Source organism: Silene latifolia, chromosome X (genome assembly GCF_048544455.1).
Source record: "Silene latifolia isolate original U9 population chromosome X, ASM4854445v1, whole genome shotgun sequence".
In the NCBI taxonomy this organism is placed as follows: Eukaryota; Viridiplantae; Streptophyta; class Magnoliopsida; order Caryophyllales; family Caryophyllaceae; genus Silene; species Silene latifolia.
Window position 1 is genome coordinate 186,277,967 of NC_133537.1, and position 22,001 is coordinate 186,299,967.

The following is a 22,001-nucleotide window of genomic DNA, read 5'->3' on the forward strand; positions in this document are numbered from 1 at the left end:
ACAAGAGATCCTTAGCAATGGTTCGTTTGAGGTTTTAGAAGCAAATTCAAATTTTGTCTTTAGTTACGATGTTTTAATGGAGATTTGTATCAAAATCGAAATGATATCGTATATGAATTGTGGTAAAGAAGTAGAACAATAATAACGGAATAGTGGAAAACTTAACATTTATCGTTTTATTAATACTTGAAAAACAAGTATAGCATTTACATAGTGACCTCTACCCAACTATGATAAATGATTCCAAGACCCAAATTCATATTGACTTAGGCACGGTGGGGCCGATACATCCTTTATCAATATAACTCGGTGGATTAACGTTTAATCGATTCTACTTTTAGAACTCTTGGTCGATAATATTACATTAACATTTATCTTTAGCCCAAAACACATCCGACAAGGGCACGGTGGGGCCGATACATCCCTTGTCAAAAACTTTGTTGAGTTCAATCCAAATTTCGAATAAATGTGTCCATGATCCAAACCCACATTAACTTGGGCACGGTGTGGCCAATACATCCCGTATCAACATGAATTCGGTGGATAGACATTTATCACCCACTTCCCCTACGTAACAAGGTTTGTACCCCGGTGGGGCCGAGCGCACTCCCTCGCGAAATAGGTTTTCATGGTTTCTACTATTTGGTAAGGCTATGTCTCAATTAATTGTTTTAGCGAGAGGTCATGTCAAATTATTATCTATCACGTTTTAAGTGAACTAAAGCGGTGAACTACGATAATTCTAATTGACACGGTCGATAAACTCGATAAAATAAGGATGCATGTTTTAGTTATGGCGATTTAGCGATGCATGCGACATAAAATAAAATGCAAGCATAAAAATAAATAAATCCTAGTATGGCCTTTCCTAAAATAGAAAAACTATTTAACTATTACATATTCGGAAACCAACTCCATTGGTCCCTTGAACTTCGGTTGTGACACGCATCTCGAGGTAACATCGTCTTTATGTATCGCCATTCTTGAAGAAATCCGTCTTTGGGAACTCCGCAATGAATAAAATTACATAATAAATTACATAATTTCCTATTATACATTTGTAACTAAAATAAAATAAATCTATTAAATTACAAAACGGTGATACGAGATCACAATAAAAATTACAACCGAATCGATATTCCCATACATTTCGGGAAATACCAATTAAAATATAAGGCCATACTAAGTAAAATTACATAATTCAAAATTACATAAATTAAAATTATGACAATCATAAAGAAAATGCAGCATTATAATATGTATGAACATGCTCAATTTTATGCTAAATCGCCTTTAATTAGCCAATATCGTATATTACTCGGTTTTTACGGATTTGCGTGATTTCAACATTTTTATAATCACAAAAATACATAAACTCATATTTATGGATAAGTTAATTACCCTAACCTCTTAGGACTCAAAATTTAGTCTTCACTAATAATTTGACCACAATTAACCTATATTTTATAAAATTGTTCATAAATGGACCAAAAATTACAAAAATAAGCTATAAACTTCAAATAAATCACAAAATTTCAAATAAATTCAAAATTTGAAATTTAAATTCATGAACATTCTGGAAAAAATACCATGACACTCATAATGTTCAAAATCTTAGGTTAAAAATTTCGAAATTTTCCCGGAAAAACAATGTTGCGGTTTATCGATTTTTAATAAAATAATCATAAAAACATGGAAAAATTATATTCATTAACTTTTCAATTTAGATCTGAAAAAGATAATAAAATTCAACATTAGACGTTTTTCCTAAGTCATAGATTATGTTTTATTAATTTTTCACTAATAATGTCACTATTTATGTTATTTTTCTTCAAAAATCCATAAATCATGCAAAAAGACTTCTTTATAGCCAATTATTTTACACACATCTTTTAAAATTTCATGTGACAACATATTAATTTTCTATGACCCGATTCGAAATTTAACTCATATTAACCTATTTTTCACCTAAATCCAAATTTAATAATGAAAAATCCATTTTTCGAGCATAAAAACTCATAAAATTATGAAAATTTCCAGATCATCTAAAAATAATATATGTGAAAACATATCCAAAAACCACTGGAAAATCCAAAGTTTAGCTAATTTTCGTCCAAAAATGACATTTTTACTCATAAAATCATATTTAAATGCCATTATTGTATAATATGAACAATAAAAATCCGTAAATATAACCAAAATATCCTAAAACATTTTAGGACCAGAAATATAACATGCATGAATTAATTTCGTGATATATCATAATAACACAAAATTTACAAGTTTTATATGTTAATCTTTATAACTCGGAAAAACTTTTAACCGATTTGCATGCAAACAACCGTGGCTCATGATACCGATTGAAGGAAATGTAGATCTATATACACTAACATATTCATATATGTTTATAAATTAATTTGTCATAAAATTAATAAAGGTCTTATGCATGCAAACTAATAAACAATATAAGGAAGAAAAATAATTTTCTCACCATAAAAATCGGATTTATGGGCACAAGTGAGTTCACCTACTCACTTGTTCTTGAGCTCTCCAAATGGAAGAACAAGGTTCAAGTGTAGAATCCCTCCCAAAGGCATATACCCAAGGAATACATCTTAATAAACCAATACTATTTAGATCTAGTAACAATATTGGTTTTACAATAAAATTGATACAAATAAATTGTATTTTTACTCTTGAAAATTTCGGTCAAGAGGTGGTGTTTTTGTGAGATTTTATTTCTCTAGAATTATCATAAATTGTAGAGAGTTTTTGGAGGATTTTCTTACACTAGAAAAAGATGGGAAGAATGAATAATTGAGTAAAGAGAAGAGCTCTCCTCTCTTTCTTGTGGGAGGCCGAAAAAGAGAGCATTGGGTAGTATGCCCAATGCCCTCTTTTGTTTTTGCTCTTCTCAAAAGCGTAGGCTTGCAAGGCTAGTACTTAGATATCATGATTGTGTTTTCCACTCAAGATAAAAAAACACAATATATATCTTACACTACCTCCTCATTTTCGGTTTTTAAGCATAAAATGGAGAACCCATTTTATTTTGTAATTTGTCAAATTTGTCACATGTAACATATTACATGACATGTCACAATGTAATGTATTTTTAACATATTAAAAATCAACATACTCATAAAATATGTCATTTACAAAATCGACTAGTAATTCGTAATTACTTGTACCAAAAATGTTTCCAAATTATAAACTACAACATTCTGTATTTATAATAATTTATAGCCCAATGCCCTCTTTTGTTTTTGCTCTTCTCAAAAGCGTAGGCTTGCAAGGCTAGTAGTTAGATATCATGATTGTGTTTTCCACTCAAGATAAAAAACACAATATATATCTTACACTACCTCCTCATTTTCGGTTTTTAAGCATAAAATGGAGAACCCATTTTATTTTGTAATTTGTCAAATTTGTCACATGTAATATATTACATGACATGTCACAATGTAATGTATTTTTAACATATTAAAAATCAACATACTCATAAAATATGTCATTTACAAAATCGACTAGTAATTCGTAATTACTTGTACCAAAAATGTTTCCAAATTATAAACTACAACATTCTGTATTTATAATAATTTATTCATTCCGTTTCAATTGTTTCTTTAAACAATAATTTCATCTAAGTAATAAAATAATTCGATTACTTAGACCGTGTCTCATTTAATCATATTTACAATAAGATACGTAAATTATACTCACAAAATCATCCGTCAATTTTAAGTAATTTAATTAACTCGTATCGGTATACGATCAATTAAATAATCAATTAAGAGTATTTCCCTATAGGTATGACCTAAGGGGATCAACTGATCACCACCGTCGCACGACAGTAATGTCAAACTCTAGTCCGCCAATCATTACCGATATGTGTGGACCAGTTGACTGTAAAATATTACATCCCACATGTATTCTTAAAATGAGATTTAATAATGATATTTAAATCATGTGATCGCACTATTGTTGAGGACACATTTCCCAACACTTTGAGCTTGATTTCTCATTGGAGGTGGGGTGTATGTTGGTTGAGGGTTTTGAAAATTTTGCATTTTGTATGAAATATTTGGATGGAATTTGGCATTCTCATTGTAATAGTTGGAATAAGGGGTGCCACTTTTGTATGCTTGGAAAGCATTCACTTGTTCACTTGTTCCCATACATTCACTTTGCTCATGTCCCAAAGTTCCACAACTCTCACATACTCCACTTGGAATTGAGGGTGATGCCACCATAGCATTAACATGTTGTTTGGGTGATTTGGAAGCTTCATTAAACTTAGCCATGGCCTTCTCAAACTTCAAATTGATGGTGTCAATATGAGCACTTAGTTGAGCACCCAATTGAGTGATGGAATCTACCTTATGCTTTCCTCCTCTAGTAGCCTTTCGAGGCCTATTATATTATGAATTATTAACCGCCATCTCTTCGATTTTGGCCCATGTTTGATTCTCATCAACTTCGGTGAACATTCCATTGGATCCCATATTGAGAATGTTGCGGGAGTCTTCATATAAACCATTCCAAAATTGTTGCAAAAAGAACGACTCGCTATGTCCATGGTGTGGACAAGAACGACAAGTGTCCTTAAATATCTCCCATGCCTCATACAATGATTCCCCATCTCTTTGCTTGAACCCGGTGATTTGGGCTCTCAACATATTGGTCTTCTCCGGAGGATAGAATTTCTTGTAAAAAGCAAGTGCTACCTTCTTCCATGAATCAATACCAAGGGTAGCCTTGTCTAGGCTCTTCAACCATTGCTTTGCGGTACCAATCAAAGAAAAAGGAAATAATACCCATCGGATTTGTTCTTGAGTAACTCCGGTTTGAGAAATCGCCTCACAATAGTCACAAAAAGTCTCCATATGTAAATGAGGATATTCACTAGGCATCCCTCCAAATTGACTTCTCTGAACTAGTTGTATGAATGCGGATTTGGCAATGAAATTACCGGTTAAATGTGGTGGTGTAGGAGTACCATTTGGTAGGTTCTCCTCGGTTGGTACGGAATGTGATGAAAATTTAGGCATTGTGGGTTGATTTTGTGGTGGGTTTTGTATTGGGTTATCCTCTCCTTCTCTTGCAAAAGGGTTAGTGAACTCAATGTTATTTGGTTGAATATCCACAATCTCACCAATACCTACAACTCTTGAAGTACCTCTAGCAACTCTTCTATTATTGGTTGAGGTTCTTTCAATCTCGAAATAAATAGGTAATAAATTACCTTATGATCTCCTAGCCATGAAAAATATCAAACAACTTGAAAATAATTAGAACAACCTTGAGGAGATTGACTTCCCCAAGGTAAAGAAAGACACAACTAAAAATAATTAATGAAACTCAAATAAATTTAACACCGTCCCCGGCAATGGCGCCATTTTTGGTCCGGTTAAAACTCGTCGTTAAAAGCTACCAACCAAAACAATATTTATAACTTCACAAACTACTCTTAGTAAAGAGGTAAGTAAAGGTTGGATCCCAAGGGACGGGTATTGATGTAGGATTCTCAATTGCAAGTAGTTATGTGTAAGGGTGTCACAATTTGGGTTGAGGTAGGAGATAAACTAAATTAATCAACAAGATGAATAAAAACAAAGTAAAGCAAATATAGGGGTTGTAAACAATTGATTAAAGGCACTGGGGTGTCATGGGTTCATAGGGGATTCATGGGAGTTGATCATACAAATATGTTCTCAATTAGATAGAAAGCACTTATTGTTGTGATGGGATCGAGTTAGTGTATATCTTACAATCTCTAAGAAGGTTCGGGTCCCGGAGCCGAATCGATTAGATTGTAAAACACCTACAAGTCGACTTAATCCTTCCTATTCAACCATATGCATGGTCTAATGAGGCTCGAGTTGGTTTATAAGCTTAAAAGCCTCATTGAAAAGATAGGTGATGGGTAAAAAATGCAAGGATTCATATGCTCGCATTTCATCAAACATAACATGTGCATAAGTTGAAATCACAACAAGCAAGCAATTTAATTATGAGAACATATTAGATTAAGCATGAATTATTCCCCATGTTTGTTTCCCCTAATTCCCCCATTAACCCTAGCTAAGGAAACTACTCACTCATGACCAAGTTTAGCATGCTAATAAGGTTGTCAATCATTCTAACAAAGCAAAACATGATGAATAAATGAAAGTGATTAACAATAATTAAACAAGATTAAGAGAGAATTATACCTATGAAGATGATTCCAAATAATAAAGAAAAGAATAATAGAAGTACTTGGTGATTGATGGAAGGTTGTCAATCCTCCAAATAAACCCAAATAATCTTCTAATTACCCCAAAATAAAGGAAGAACAATAGAGAAATTAAGGAAATATTAAGATGTGATTAATGTTGAGAAGTTGTATTACAACTAAATTAAGATGATTAAGAATTGATTAAGAGAGCATAAGAATTGATTAAGGAATCATGCTAATCTAGGTAGTACAAAGGGGTATTTATGCTAAAGATTAGGTACAAAGATTAGGGTTACTAAGGGCTTAAATGACTATTAAGACCCTAAGAAAAGTTGAGGAAATGCTACTCCCGAGGGAAATGAGCGGATCCTCCTTGCTAGTCCTGCCTCGGTCCGCTCGTCCCGTGGTATGGCACAGACTGTTCTGCCTTGTGATCCGCTCGGGTCCTAGGGAAGACGGTCTTGCTCTGGCTTCTCAAGCCGCTCGTCCTGGGAATGATGCGCTCGGATCCTGGTGTTCTGGGACGCTCGGATCGTGCTTGATCCGCTCAGTTTCCTGGGCATAGAGCTTCTTTTCTTTTGCTCCTTAACAATCCGCAAGGATCATGTCAGGGATGCAAGGATCCTTTCGTCATTGCCCATTTCACTTTATTTTCTACTTAGGCCTTTAGTGTTGGTCTTCTCTTTGATTCTTGGTCATTAGATGCGATCCATTTAGCTCCGTTTCGCCTCGTAAATGCAAGGTTAGCAATCCTTTCCTACCAAGGAGACAAAACCTCAAAGAATATGCAAAATGGGAAACTAAAGATAGTAAATGACCCAATTATATGCTATAAAGCATGGGAACGAGGTTAATTCGGGGACTAAATGTGCTCAAATATGAGTCACATCAGTGACATTCCTTCTACGTCGGGGAGGTCTCCCATGGACATGGACGTAGACTTCGACCCTTCCCTCGCTCTTGTAGGGGGTGAGAGAGAGGAGGTGGTTGAGGAGGAGCCTGACGAGGTCTCGAGGCAGGCCAACGTGGGACGTGGTGGTCACCAGTTAGTAGGTGCACCCGAGTGGGCCGAGAAATGGGATGGTAGACATCTCATTTGGGCGGCAGAGAGCCATCTGTCTTACAGGACGACGAGGAGTCTGGTAAATTTCAAACTTGTCGTTTCTTATTATATTCCCTACTCGTTTGTCGTTTCATTTCTTACTTGCCTTCGTGCTAAAGATAGCGTTTGCTTCGAATTGATGCAGGATGCCGGGAACATGAGGTCCTTTTCTGGCTACACGACGATGATGGATGCCTACGGGATATTGTCGGAGGAGGAGAAGGCCATCATCGAGTTGGGAGCCTTCGGAGCTTTGGTGGGAGCGTGGAGGGCGATCACGGAAAGGAAGATTCGGGCTAACCTTTGCCTGATTCGAAGTTTCCTCGATCGGTATTGGGAGACGACCTCGACCTTCCATATGCCTTTTGGAGAGGTCGGGGTCACTCTGGAGGACTACGGCATGATCTCTGGTGTGCCGTGTGGAGAGGAGGCTTTGGTGTGGCCGTTGACAGCCATGAGAGTGGACTCAGCCGAGGCGAGGAGGCTGATCGGCTGGAACCTGGCAGAGGGTGCTGCCAGCGTTCCCGGGTGTGGAAAATGGGCCCACGGGGGCGCTTGGGAGACAAGCGTTTGCATTTATGGAGTCGCCACCAATTTATTGTGGAAAATTGGAAACCGTTCGAATACCTCGTGCCATGTCAAGACACAAAGTAGTGACATGAACACCAAAAACTCGTTACCCTTAGCATTCTATGTCTAGAATGACTCTCGTGGATGCCAATGAACACGGATGTTCACAGAGATCTGGAGTAAGGGGTGAGGGTACGTATTAGGAAGCTCTTTTGATCGAACACCTAATCCCGCCCGCCTCGATAGCGGCCTCTACTAATGATTAGGGAAATTGTCTATACTCGATATATTGTCGATTATATGCATGCAATGCAACATTCATTAGATTAATCCTAACATGTGAGAATTAATACTAAGTCGGTGAAACATGTAGTTTAGCATACAATTGGGTCGAATCGGGATTTAAGTTCAATTACATGTGAAAGCATACAAGTGATACAAAGGTACAATGATAAATACAATAAAGGAAATTACAATAATGAAAATTACAATAATTACATCGGGTTTGATGATTTATGTCGAAAATACTCCTAAAACGGATAATTTGAGAAAAAGAATAAATAAACAAATTAACGAACAAGAATTGATAATACGATTAATAGTAGATTAATTACGTAATTAATAAACTAAGTCAAGGTAACACGGGAGTTCAGAGACAGAAGTCAGCCAGAACAAAGCAGCAGAGAGCGCCCCGAAGGAAGAGGCGGCGATCGCCGCGTCTGTTCCTTGGCTCAGTTCTGGGTGTGAAGCCGGGATTGCAAGTCGTTAATGTTCGTTGGTGATTTTAATGATTGATTAATAATATTTACTCGGATGAAAGTGATTAACAGATTATTTACATATGATTAACGGTCATAAAAACGATAAAACACGGGTGAAGACTAATTGGGATGAATTATACAAGATTAAAGAGGATTAATTAACAAATTAAGGATTAAACCAATAAGTAGGTTAAATACGATGAATAAATGACAGACTAATGATGAACATGATAATAAACAGGTGAGCATATATCAAAGATCGAATTCCAGAAACCCAATATGAATGAATCGAATTTTTACAACCCGGTTTGACTTCAATGACAAAAACCCGCAAATATTAATTACTTGGGATTTAAGTCGGGAATTAATGAGATGAACTAATTACTAATGGTGATAAACAATTTATATGTTGGAATTATTATGTTCAGATTGTTGTATTAAAACAAGGAACAAATGAAAACAAAAGAAAAAGAACGAACGAATTATCGAAAGACGAAGGAAGAAGAAAGGAAGCAGGAACTGCGGCAGCCTCACGAAGAGGCACAGCAGGTGCTGCGTCCCATCGAAGAGGCGCAGCAGTTGCCGCGTCCTTTCTCGACGGTTGTCCTCTGATAATCCGTAAAAAGGGTTTTAAACAAAGGGTTTTAGAAATCGGTTTTAATTGTATTTTCGACATAAATCTTACAATATGATTACAAAAAATAAATAACAATAAATAAGAGAGATTTACACCCTCATACTTACATGTTTGACGAAACGAGATGAACTAAGTTTACGATTAGTGATGCTCGACTCGAAAGCAACGAAAGTGCCCTCGTAAGAGGAAAACGATTAAGATTGATTAAAGTTGATTATGGTGGAGTTGGTCAAATTGGTCGGTCATGCAAAACGAGGCTGGTACTCAGAAGGATCCGAGCTTACGTGGTCGAAAGTTCAAGCACGTAGACGCCAAAAAGTAAGAAAGTGGTCTAGAATGCAAAGGGAGAAGAGAAGGGCGGACACTCGCGTGAGAAATATGTGAGACCGAAGGTCTCTATTTATACTAACCACGTGGAGGAAGTAGGGTTTTTCGGAGAAACTTTGGAAGTGAATCTCGAAAAGATATGAAAATATACGAAAAAATACGCAAAAAGGGACTTGGGAAGAGGCGCAATACTTGCTGCGTCTATTCCCAAGTGGTTTCCGCGTGCGGAAGTAAGATTTCCGTGTTTAGTTTATGGAATAACGGAATTATTTGGTTTTCCTTAATATTTTGTGTGAATATTACGGGAAATTGTTTACCAAAGATTAAAAGATTGTAAAAGATTTATAAAATATGGAATAGAAATATCCGGAACATTCCAGAACATTCCGACTCGGCATTTTAATGGTTGTCAGAAAATGAAGACGGTTTTAGGCCTGGACTCCAAATGTATTCTAATTACGGCCAAAACGACCGTATCGGCACGTAGATGACATTTAAGAGGTAGAGATAAATGTTTGAGTGATCACTTGCCGATAAACTTACGAACTGTCACAAATCGTTCCGCGTACCAAACATGCGGCCCAATCATCACAGGGTGGTTTGCGGGAGGTACAGAAATGAGGTATCTACAGAGCCCCCACTTTAACTGAGGCTTGGACAAGGCGAAAGTCAAAGTATAGCCATCAGGTCAATCGAAGATTACAACCTGACGACTATGGCGACGCGAGGCAGCTCAAGGGGTCTGAACCAAGGACCTGTCATCGGGAACATTTTAGAGTCTGTCGACTATCGGGGAGGGTCGTTTAAAGTCCATTAGACTAGGCAAGGAGGCTCGCCAGCCATAAAAAGAGACCATACCTGAAATTCTTTGGAACTCTAGGGAAAACAAAACGCGATATGGGGAGAAGACAACAGGACACAGTCTCGAGAGGGAAGTGACTGTCGATGTCGAGGGGAGAAGAATTTGGGGTCGATGTTGATCTCCATGTCTCGAGCGAGAAGTGACTGTCGGTCGTGAACTCTCGCTGGGGGAACATAATCGGGAACTGATCTCCATGTCTCGAGAGGGAAAGTCTATCCGTGTACTCTCGCTGGGGAAACATAATCGGGAACTGACCTCTATGTCTCGGGAGGGAAAGTCTATCTGTGTACTCTCGCTGGGGGAACAGAATAAAGGCGTGTCGAAACACCTGTCAAATAGGGATGCTCATTGTGGCAAGCTAGGTCTTGGGTAAAAAATAAGGCGATAATTTGCTGGGGGCTTGTAAGACGTGGATCCGGGCGCAGAACATACGTCAAACGGGCGAAATATGTGATGTAGCATCAAGGAAGAGGCGCACCAAAGATGGGCCCACAAAAATAACGAACTCATAACGAATTTTTGAAAACTCGTATGAAGGGAAGCTGAGGAAGAAGCGAAGCAAGAGCTGCGTCCCTTAGAAGAGGCGCATCACCTGCTGCGTCTATTCCTGGGCGTGTCTTTCCTGCGTAAAAACCCGATGAAACAGGGATTTTATTTCATTATTTCGAAACATAAAATCTCAATTACTCTCTCAAATTCCAATCATTTCCGTCAAAATTTGATCCAAAAGCTTGCATTTGCCATGACTAATCGAGGTATGTGTCTCAATCTTGCATTTATCTTCCGTATTTGCTCAAATGGGATCAACAAAATTAGGGTTTTCGACCCTAATTAATCGAAAATTTGGGGCTTTTCCCCCAAATGACTTTGCCTTGACAAATTGACTTTGTAAATGGCGAATTGGTAGTATAAGGATCATAACCATGTATTTGTTTCGAAAGAGTATTTGAGTGAAATTGAGACGGTTTCACGGCTAAACCGTAAATCGCTTCGAAAATAGCCTTAGGATTGCCCATTTGTGACGAAACTTGATATTTGGAATCCTTGTGTGATGGGTAAACTTCCTACCATCTCGGAATTTCGGTTTGCGACGGCTTTTTCCGGACACTTTTCTAGGGCATAATCGTCGTTATAACGAAATGCTGTCGAAATTCCGACTCGAACCCATGACTAGGCTTCAAATTAGGCTTGACTTGACCCAAATTACAACATGAGCGGTCGGGTTTGTGGGAAAATTGCCAAAGAGGGCGAGAAAAGAGCGATTTCGGAGCTCCGAAAACTCGAAAATCCCCTAATCAAGGCTTGTCGTCACTTAACGCGGCCTAAATTTACTTTAATTTTGCAGGTGATGAGGCTTCTACGTCTGGGAGGGCTCCCATGGACGTGGACACTGCTGTTGACCCTTCTCAGGTGCTTGAGGAGGCGTTGGAGGAGGCTTTCACTGCTGCGGTGATGGCTGCTGAGGACGAGGTCCTAGAGGAGGAGGCTGTTGAGGAGGAGGAGGCCCCGAGACGAGCCAACGTTGGACGAGGTGGTCGCCATCTGAGGGGAGCACCTGCGTGGGCTGAGACATGGGATAGTAGGCACCTGCTCTGGGCTGCGGAGGATCACCTGTCCTACAGGACGGTCAACAGCTTGGTAAACAGAATTCATCAACCTTCATTCATCTTATTTTATTTCTGTTTTGCCATTCCTTTTCTTCTTCATTTGTGCTAAAGATAGCTTTTGTTTTAAATCATCATAGGAGGCCGGGAACATTAGGTCGTTCTCGGGCTACACGACGGCGATGGGGTGCTACAAGAGGCTGTCGGCTGAGGAGTGGGCCATGATCGAGCGGGGAGCATTCGGGGCCTTGGTGCAGGCTTGAAGGGATATTGCGAGGAGGAAGCTTCGGGCTAAACTCAGTCTCGTCCGAGCGTTCTTGGACCGATTTTGGGACACGACCTCCACGTTTCACATGCCTTTTGGTGAGGTGGGGGTCACTTTGGAGGACTACGACATGATTTCTGGTCTGCCGTGTGGGACTGAGGTGGTGGAGTGGCCAGAGACGGCAATGAGGGTTGACTCGGCGGAGGCCAGGAGGTTGATCGGCAGGAACTTGGCGCCGAAGGCGGCTGCGGTACCTGGCTTGGTGCCTATTTCTTACGTGCGGGACTACTTCACGGGGAAGACCCCGGCGTTAGTGGTGATCGAGGGGAAGGAGACTGCTCCTTCTCCCTGCCTTGCAGAGCAGAGAGTCCGCTTGTGGCTCTGGTGGTTCTTGTCTTCGATTTACCTTGGAGACAAGGGAGACAGGCTTTCGGCGAAGCTTCTTCCCTTTCTTTCTGGCCTAAGCTCCCTAGGCCGTTGGGACTGTGTCACTGCTGGTTTTTCGGTCCTCATCCGTTTCATGAGGGCCATGGTTCGTCCGGAGTTGATGGAGAAGGGGACTTCTCCTGCTGCTGTCGACCCTGGACTGCTGTTGGAGGTATGAACCTTCACTTCTTCTTATGAAAGATCATTTCTTTTTCTTATCAAATCACGAAAGATCGTTGTTGATTATCTTGATTTACAGACGTGGGTGTACTCCTACTTTCCGAGCCTCGCGCCCAAGAGGACGGAGCCGGTGGAGAAGGCCTATCCCGTCGTGAGGGATTGGGTGATGTACCGCGCGAGGAATCGGCGTTCCTTCCACGACGTCTGTCGGCGGGAGGTGAACGCTCTTCAGCTGGACGGCGGGTGTATTTTACCTTACATTTGTCTGTCTTACTTTCTCTTTGTTTTAGAACTGATCATAAGAATGACCCTTCGTTTGCTTTTCTAGTAGGTGCCTAGGCCTTGGGAGGAGTACGCTGGCGCTCCTCCTTTCGTGGCTGAGGTCCTACGACCTAGGAGCTCTAGTCGGCTGCTGCTGAGGACATCGATGGGTCCTGTGTGGTACTTTGGTGAGTGAGTGGCTCGTTAGTGCTCTCGGGAGGTCTTGACGGTTCCCATCGATCCTCCTCGGCTAATGTTTAGGGAGCCTTCTGAGGCGAAGAGGGAGGCTGACCTAGCTGGCGTCGGTGGCGACGCCCTCCTCCTTCCTGGTGAGGAATACTCGGCGTTCCTCTACGGGAGGTCGGCGTATTGGCCGGTTGTGGTAAGTGCTTTACCCTTTTTCATTTTTGATTGTTTGAGCATACGATGAAAGATCATCGGTTAACGGAAATTATCTGACTTTGCAGGAGGTCGAGGCGGCGGGCATCGAGCCCCCGGAGTACCCCGAGACCCTTGAGTACACCGACACGACGGGGATGACGACGATCTCCGAGTTATGTGACTTTGACGTGGCGGTGAGAGATGATGGCCTGGACGATTGGCAGCATCTGATCCGGAGGGTGAGTCTGCTAGTCTATATAGTTTTCGTGTAAGAACATTTGCTCGAGTTTGCTCAATTGCTAAACATTTTCCTTTTGAAATGCAGGTCACGCCATCCCGGTTCGTGGCTTTGTGAAGGGTAGCCAACCGGTTGTGGGCTACTGCCGTCGAGGCACTTGCTGGTGGCCGAGGACGTCAGGTATGAACCTTCCGTTTACTTTATTTTTGAATTTTCTAATTTTCCTTTATGCTTGACATGATTGATATGAGTCGGTTTTGTCGTTTGCAGAGGGAGCGCGAGCTGGAGCGAGAGCTTGCTCAGTCCCGAGAGGAGACAGCTTGCCTGCTGAGCGAGCTCGAGGTTCGTGACGCCGAGGTTGCTGCTCTCGAGGCGAGAGTTGGTGAGCTAGACGGCGACGAGCAGTAGCTTTCTTGTTGTTTCATGTTTTTGGCTGTATTTGTGTATATTTATACATTTTTAGGACCCACTTTTGGACACCTGGATTTTGTTTTGGGGCTCGAGCCCCCAGTTTGGTGTACATATCCCTTATTGGTTGTATATATGATGGCCTGAGTGCCTTTGCTGCTGGGTTGCTTTGTTTGTACCTGCAGGTTAGCTTTGGACAGGTTTGGTAGATGACGGTTTACGCCGTCATGCTGCCGAAATTTACACAAAAATCACACAGAACATGCATTTGTACATACGGCCTAAATTAGCGCAAAACAATGACTCAAAAATGCAAAAAAAATGACAAGAAATGCAAAAAAATGGTCGGAAATGGCAAAAAGGTGCAAAAACTTGGTCGGAAATGACCGGACGGTAGGAAGGGTTACCCCCTAAAAAAAAGAAAATAAAAACATGTAAGTTTGAAGTGGAGAGTGAAATGATTTCCCCAAAAGGAAAAGAGGTAAAGTTCGAAAAATGATCTAATGAAATTAAATACCAAAATGTAAAAAAAGAATAAATGAAATTAAATTGGTGAAATGATTCCCCAAAAAAGAAAATTAAAAAAGGAATGTATAAGTGTGCTAAAATGACGAAAATGTCGATATCGTCTCGAGATGCGTGCCCGCGACATTAGGAAACACGAAATATGGTAACTTGACGCATTTACCAAAATAATAACCCGTATGAATAGGAAATTATTCGTTGAGGAATTTAGGAAAAATCCAACGTGGAAAATCACAGAAAAACAGCTGAGGAAGAGGCGCAGCAAGAGCTGCACCTGTTCCCCAGTGCGTCCGTTCTGACGGATTTTAGGAAACAGCTTTTAGTATAAATAGAGACGTTGAAGGAGGTTTTGTTCACATAATTCTTCCGTCTTTCTTCGTCTTATTACACAAAACTCCCAAAATAAGCCTACATCAAGAATACTCTTGAAATTCGTCTAAAAGAATGGACAAATGAGTTCTCTAGTATGGAGAAGTATGACATGTGTGCTTATAATTTTGGAGCACTTTTGAGCTTGAAGTTGATCAAGGTTGTCAAACCGTTTCTGGATGCTTGTCTTGACTATTGGGACCCTAATTATCACATATTTGCCTTCCCTGGAGGCGATATTTGCCCATTTCCCGAGGAGATTGCTGCGATTGGTGGTTGGGATCCGGAACATTTGCCTGCTATTCCCTCCACTTCTCAAGGGTATAAGAATAAGTTTAGAGACTTGCTTGGACTGGCCAGAGTTGATGTTGACCGTCTTGTGACTTCTAAAGGAGTGCGAATGTTGGATTTCATCGATCGCTTCATCAACAAGGCTGATCCTACTGTTTCTTATGTTGCGAGGCGAAGGGCATTCGGATTCTGCCTGTTGCATGTATATGTCCTTCAAGGGCATGTTGATGAGGACATGAGGGGCAACCCTCGTCTTTTGAGCCTGATTGAGCAAATGGAGCTGCGTAGGAGCCCAACTTGTCTGTGTTTAGGAGAGATCCTATTGGGCTTGGATAACATGAAAGTCAATCGCGACCTACCTTATTTGGGAAGTCCCATTATTTTGCAGGTAAAAGAATATTTTTTGTTTCTTTGTCTTTTTTGTTTTTTTGTTTTTTTATTTTTTTGTTTTATTTCGTTTCTTTCTTTTTTCTTTTTTTTGTTTTCTTTCTTTTTCTTTCCTTTTTTTTGTTTTTTTTTCTAATACCCGCTTTTGGTAGGTTTGGCTTATGGAGCGTCTTCGATTGATCGAGCCCCCAGCTAATGTTCCTTCTTACCATGCTCGTTAGATTGCAATGAGGACCAGGCTTTACATGGTGGACTTCACTCGAGTGTGCAACTACTGGGAAACCAAGTTGAAAAGTGAAGATGGCCCCTTAATTAGATTGATCGTACCATGGTGGCACCTCAAATCTGTCACTGGAGTATCTTTCCTGGATCCTACCCGAGCTGTTCGCATTCCCGGTTTGGAGTTTATGATATGTATCTTCCCGGAGAGGTTGATGAGGCAGGTTGGATTGAAGTAGATGATCGCAAAGCTTGACACTGTCCCGCAGACTGCCGTGGCGCTTACTACGGACAGTCGAAGAGAATGGGCCATTAAATGGGCTTAGAGGAACATTTGGTTCTTGAATTCTTATGTCAGTGCTCTATGGTTGTCAGATTCCTATATGCGGTGGAGGAAAGCTGCTACTCCGGAGGAACGCGAGAGAATGAGGAAGCCTGAACCTGTTGACTACAAGTTTCGCGAGGTGGAAAAGAAGAAGGAGAAGCATCTGACTGAGGGAGAGGAAGAAGCCGGGTTTCGAGTTGTTCATCCTTCGAAGAAACCGAAGACTTCTCCTACCGTCGAGATGGTGGTTGGCAATAATGGCAAAGCAAGACCACGAGAGAGACCATTGGTGATTAGGTCGGAAGTGGCGCAAGAGCGTCCGGCTCGAGGTCGCGACAAGAAGTATGATAAAAATGGCAAAGGCAAAGGGAAAATGGAAGAGTAGCCTATGTCTTTTATTATTATTTATTATTTATTATTATTGTAATAAGAAGGTGGGGTTTTTCAGAATCCTAGCCTATTTATTTTTTATTATGATTTTATTATATAACGTATTATTATTATGAAATAAAAGAGGTTGATTGGTTATGAAACCGTTGTGGTTTTCTTTTCATTATATTTGTCGAATTTCAAATGTATTTGCAAATGTCCTTCTATTTACATTTAAAGCGATTAAGTGGGTTGTATCCCGTGAAGGATTGCCTACGTATTCATTAAAAACATGAAATCAAACCCTTGCGCGTAGTTCGAGTAAATGTCAAAGAATAATTGTTCTAAGCAAGAGCTTGTAATGAACTTTAGATGATAAGCATGTGCTTTACTTACTCCGAAAATGCAATTTAGTTTATTTGATGATATGAGAATGACAAATTGTCAAAATGCAAGAGCAAGATGACATTAGCTTGATTCAGCTTGGCCAGGGGCCGTTTATTTCGTGCCACAAGAGCGACATGTGAGGTTACGCGAGGCGCGCTTTTGCTCCTATTCTAGGCATAAAAACGTTTTAATTGGTCAAGGTTTGTTGGGTTGTTAAATTCGTTCCCGTCTAGATCTGTGATCCTAACCGCATCCCCTGGAAGTATGGACTTGACTAGGAATGGCCCGGTCCAATTGGGTTTGAATTTTCCTCGTGGATCGACAGGTAAAAGAGCCTTAATGGATTTGAGGACCAAATCTCCTTCTTTGATGTTCCTTGGCTTAACCCTTTTGTTGAAGGCTCGTTTGATACGCGCCTGATATGTCTGCACATTATGTAATGCACGTAACCTTCGTTCTGTTGGGAAATGTGTCCTCAACAATAGTGCGATCATATGATTTAAATATCATTATTAAATCTCATTTTAAAGAATACAATTGGGAAGTAATATTGTTACTGTCAACTGGTCAACATATATCGGTAATGATTGGCTGACTAGAGTTTGACATTACTGTCGTGCGACGGTGGTGATCAGTTGATCCCCTTAGGTCATACCTATAGGGAAATACTCTTAATTGATTATTTAATTAATCGTATACCGATACGAGTTAATTAAATTGCTTAAAATTGACGGATGATTTTGTGAGTATAATTTACGTATCAAATTGAAATGTAATTAAATGAGATACGGTCTGAGTAATCGAATTGTATCATTACTCGGATGAAATTATTGTTTAAAGAAACAATTAAATTTGAATGAATTATTATAAATACGATTTATAAATTGGTGAAATATTTTGGTACAAGTAATTACGAATTACTAGTCGATTTTGTAAATGACATATTTTATGAGTATGTTGATTTTTAATATGATAAAAATACATTGCATAGTAACATGTCATGTAACATGTTACATGTGACAAATTTGACAAATGACAAAATAAAATGGATTCTCCATTTTATACTTAAAACCGAAATATGGGTGAGTGTTTAGTAAATATTGTGTTATTTATTTTTAAATAAAAACACAATCATGACACTAGGTAGTAGGCTTGCATGCCTAGTCTCTTGTGAAGAGCAAAAACAAAAGGCATTGGGCATACTACCCAATGCCCCTTTTTCGGCCACCAACAAGAAAAGAGAGGAAAGCTCTTCTCTTTGACATCATTCATTCCTCCCATCTTATTTTTCCTAGTGTAAGAAAATCCTTGAAAACTCTCTACAATTTATGATAATTCTAGAGAAATAAACTCACAAATATTACCACCTCTTGACCGAAATTTCAAGAGTGAAAATACAATTTATATTGTATCAATTTTATTGTAAAACCATTATTATCACTAGATCTAAATAGTATTGGTTTATTAAGATGTATTCCTTGGGTATATGCTTTTGGGAGGGATTCTACACTTGAATCCTTGTTCTTCCATTTGGAAAGCTCAAGAACAAAAGAAAAGGAGATTTCTTTTGTGCCCATTTGAACCGAAATTTCAATGTAAGGATATGATTTCTTCTCTTTTATTATATTGTTTGCATGCATAAAATCCATGTTTAATTTTATGACAAATTAATTTTGACATATAAGAGTATGTTAGTATGTATATGAATCTACATTTCCTTCAATTGGTATCAGAGCCACGGTTGTTTGCATGCAAATTGGTTAAAAGTTTTTCCGAGTTATAAGAATAACAAATAAAACTTGTAAAATTTGTGTTATTATGATATATCACGAAATTATTACATGCATGTTAATATTTCTGGTCCTAAAGTGTTTTGGGATATTTTGGTTATTTTTCGGATTTTTATTGTTCATAATTTACAATAATGGCATTTAAATGTGATTTTATGAGTAAAAATGTCATTTTTGGTCTAAAATTAGCTATACTTCGAATTTTCACTTGGTTTTTGGATATGTTGTCACATATATTATTTTGAGATAACCTGTAAAGTTTCATAATTTTTGGACTTGTTATGCTCGAAAAATGAATTTTTCATTATTAAATTCGGATTTAAGTGAAAAATAGGTTAATATGAGTTAAATTTCGAATCTGGTCATAGAAAATTTATATGTTGTCACATGCAATTTTACAAGATGTGTGTAAAATAATTGGCTATAAAGAAGTTTTTTTGCATGATTTATGGATTTTTGAAGAAAAATAGCATAAATAGTGACATTATTAGTAGAAAATTAATAAAACATAATCTATGACTTAGGAAAAACGTCTAATGTTGCATTTTATTATCTTTTTCAGATCTAAAATTGAAAAGTTAGTGAAAATAATTTTTCCATGTTTTTTATGATTATTTTATTAAAAATCGATAAACCGCAACATTGTTTTTCCGGAAAATTTTCGAAATTTTTAACCTAAGATTTTGAACATTATGAGTGTCATGGAATTTTTCCAGAATGTTCATGAGTTTAAATTTCAAATTTTGAATTTATTTGAAATTTTGTGATTTATTTGAAGTTTAATAGCTTATTTTTGTAATTTTTGTCCATTTATGAACAATTTTATAAGATATGGGTTAATTATGGTCAAATTATTAGTGAAGACTAAATTTTGAGTCCTAAGAGGTTAGGGTAATTAACTTATGCATAAATATGAGTTTATGTATTTTTGTGATTATAAAATGTTGAAATCACGCAAATCGCTAAAAACCGAGTAATATACGATATTGGCTAATTAAAAGGCGATTTAGCATAAAAATTGAGCATGTTCATACATATTATAATGCTGCATTTTTCTTTATGATTGTCATAATTTTAATTTATGTAATTTTGAATTATGTAATTTTACTTAGTATGGCCTTAGATTTAATTGGTATTTCCGAAATGTATGGGAATATCGATTCGGTTGTAATTTTATTGTGATCTCGTATCACCGTTTTGTAATTTAATAGATTTATTTTATTTTAGTTACAAATGTATAATAGGAAATTATGTAATTTATTATGTAATTTTATTCATTAGGAGTTCCCAAAGACGGATTTCTTCAAGAATGGCGATACATAAAGACGGTGTTACCTCGAGATGCGTGCCACAACCGAAGTTCAAGGGACCAATGGAGTTGGTTTCCGAATATGTAATAGTTAAAGAGTTTTTCTATTTTAGGAAAGGCCATACTAGGATTTATTTATCTTTATGCTTGCATTTTATTTTATGTCACATGCATCGCTAAATCGCCATAACTAAACATGCATTGTCTTTTATCGAGTTTATCGACCGTGTCAATTAGAATTATCGTAGTTCACCGCTTTAGTTCACTTAAAACGTGATAGATAATAAATTGACATGACCTCTCGCTAAAACAATCAATTGAGACATAGCCTTACCAAATAGTAGAAACCATGAAAACCTATTTCGCGAGGGAGTGCGCTCGGCCCCACCGGGTACAAACCTTGTTACGTAGGGGAAGTGGGTGATGAATGTTAATCCACCGAATTCATGTTGATAAGGGATGTATCGGCCACACCGTGCCCAAGTTAACGTGGGTTTGGATCATGGACACATTTATTCGAAATTTGGATTGAACTCAACAAAAGTATTTGATAAGGGATGTATCGGCCCCACCGTGCCTTTGTCGATGTGTTTTGGGCTAAAGATAATTGTTAATGTAATATTATCGACCAAGAGTTCTAAAAGTAGAATCGATTAAAGAGTTAATCCACCGAGTTATATTGATAAGGGATGTATCGCCCCACCGTGCCCAAGTTTATATGAATTTGGATCTTGGAATCATTTATCATAGTTGGGTAGAGGTCACTATGTAAATGCTATACTTGTTTTTCCAAGTATTAATAAAACGATAAATGTTAAGTTTTCCTCTATTCCGTTATTATTGTTCTATTTCTTTACCACAATTTATATACGATATCATTTTGATTTTTGATTCAAATCTCCTTATCGTAACTAAAGACAAATATGAATTTGCTTCTAAAACCTCAAATGAACCATTGATAAGGATCTCTTGTAAAGAGTATAGATTAAAGTTATTCATTATCAAACAGGTTTTTGATTCATGACTAACACTTCTACTTACAATGGATTATTTTTCATGTACTTAAATGAATTAAGTACCTTGAAGCGATAAATTGTTTTGGTAATTAGTCTTGTCAAGAATTCATAATTGACCAAAATAACGCAACCACTTCAATGAAAGTTTTAAGACTAAAACGAACAAATGAAGAGTAATCTTCATGAATTCAATTTTGCTTCTCAAAGCAAAGACTCATTGAAATGAGTGGGAGCATTCTCTTAAACCGTTAAGATGAGGACGAGGTTAAAGAAGTAAAATTAGAATGGAATTGATACAAGGTTATGTTAAAGGTAAAGTTGTTGAGAATGACGATACTAAACCTATCAATCCCGACCGATAAAGTTTTCATTGTCTTAAATGTTGGACACGAGAAAGGAAACTACCCCAAATTATTGAAGAATCAACAAGTTAGTTGTGGGACATCTAATGGGACCTTCTTCTTTAAATGTTTATTTGATTAAACATAAATTTTTGCTAGTCCTACTTCGTCAATATTAGAAACCGGTGGTGGTTTTCATCATTATGTTTGATACATGGGATGATAAGAATATGACGACTAGCGACAATAATGTCGAGAGATAGAGTAATTGTGTACTCAATCTAGTTTTTGGATTTAAAGTTGTACTTAATTGTGACTATTAAGTGCATAAACTCTAAATAAGAATATAAACTTGTTAAGATACAAAAGAGGTTTTCACTTTTGTGACCCTATACACCACGATTTGATGTATGGCTAGCCCATCATCAAGG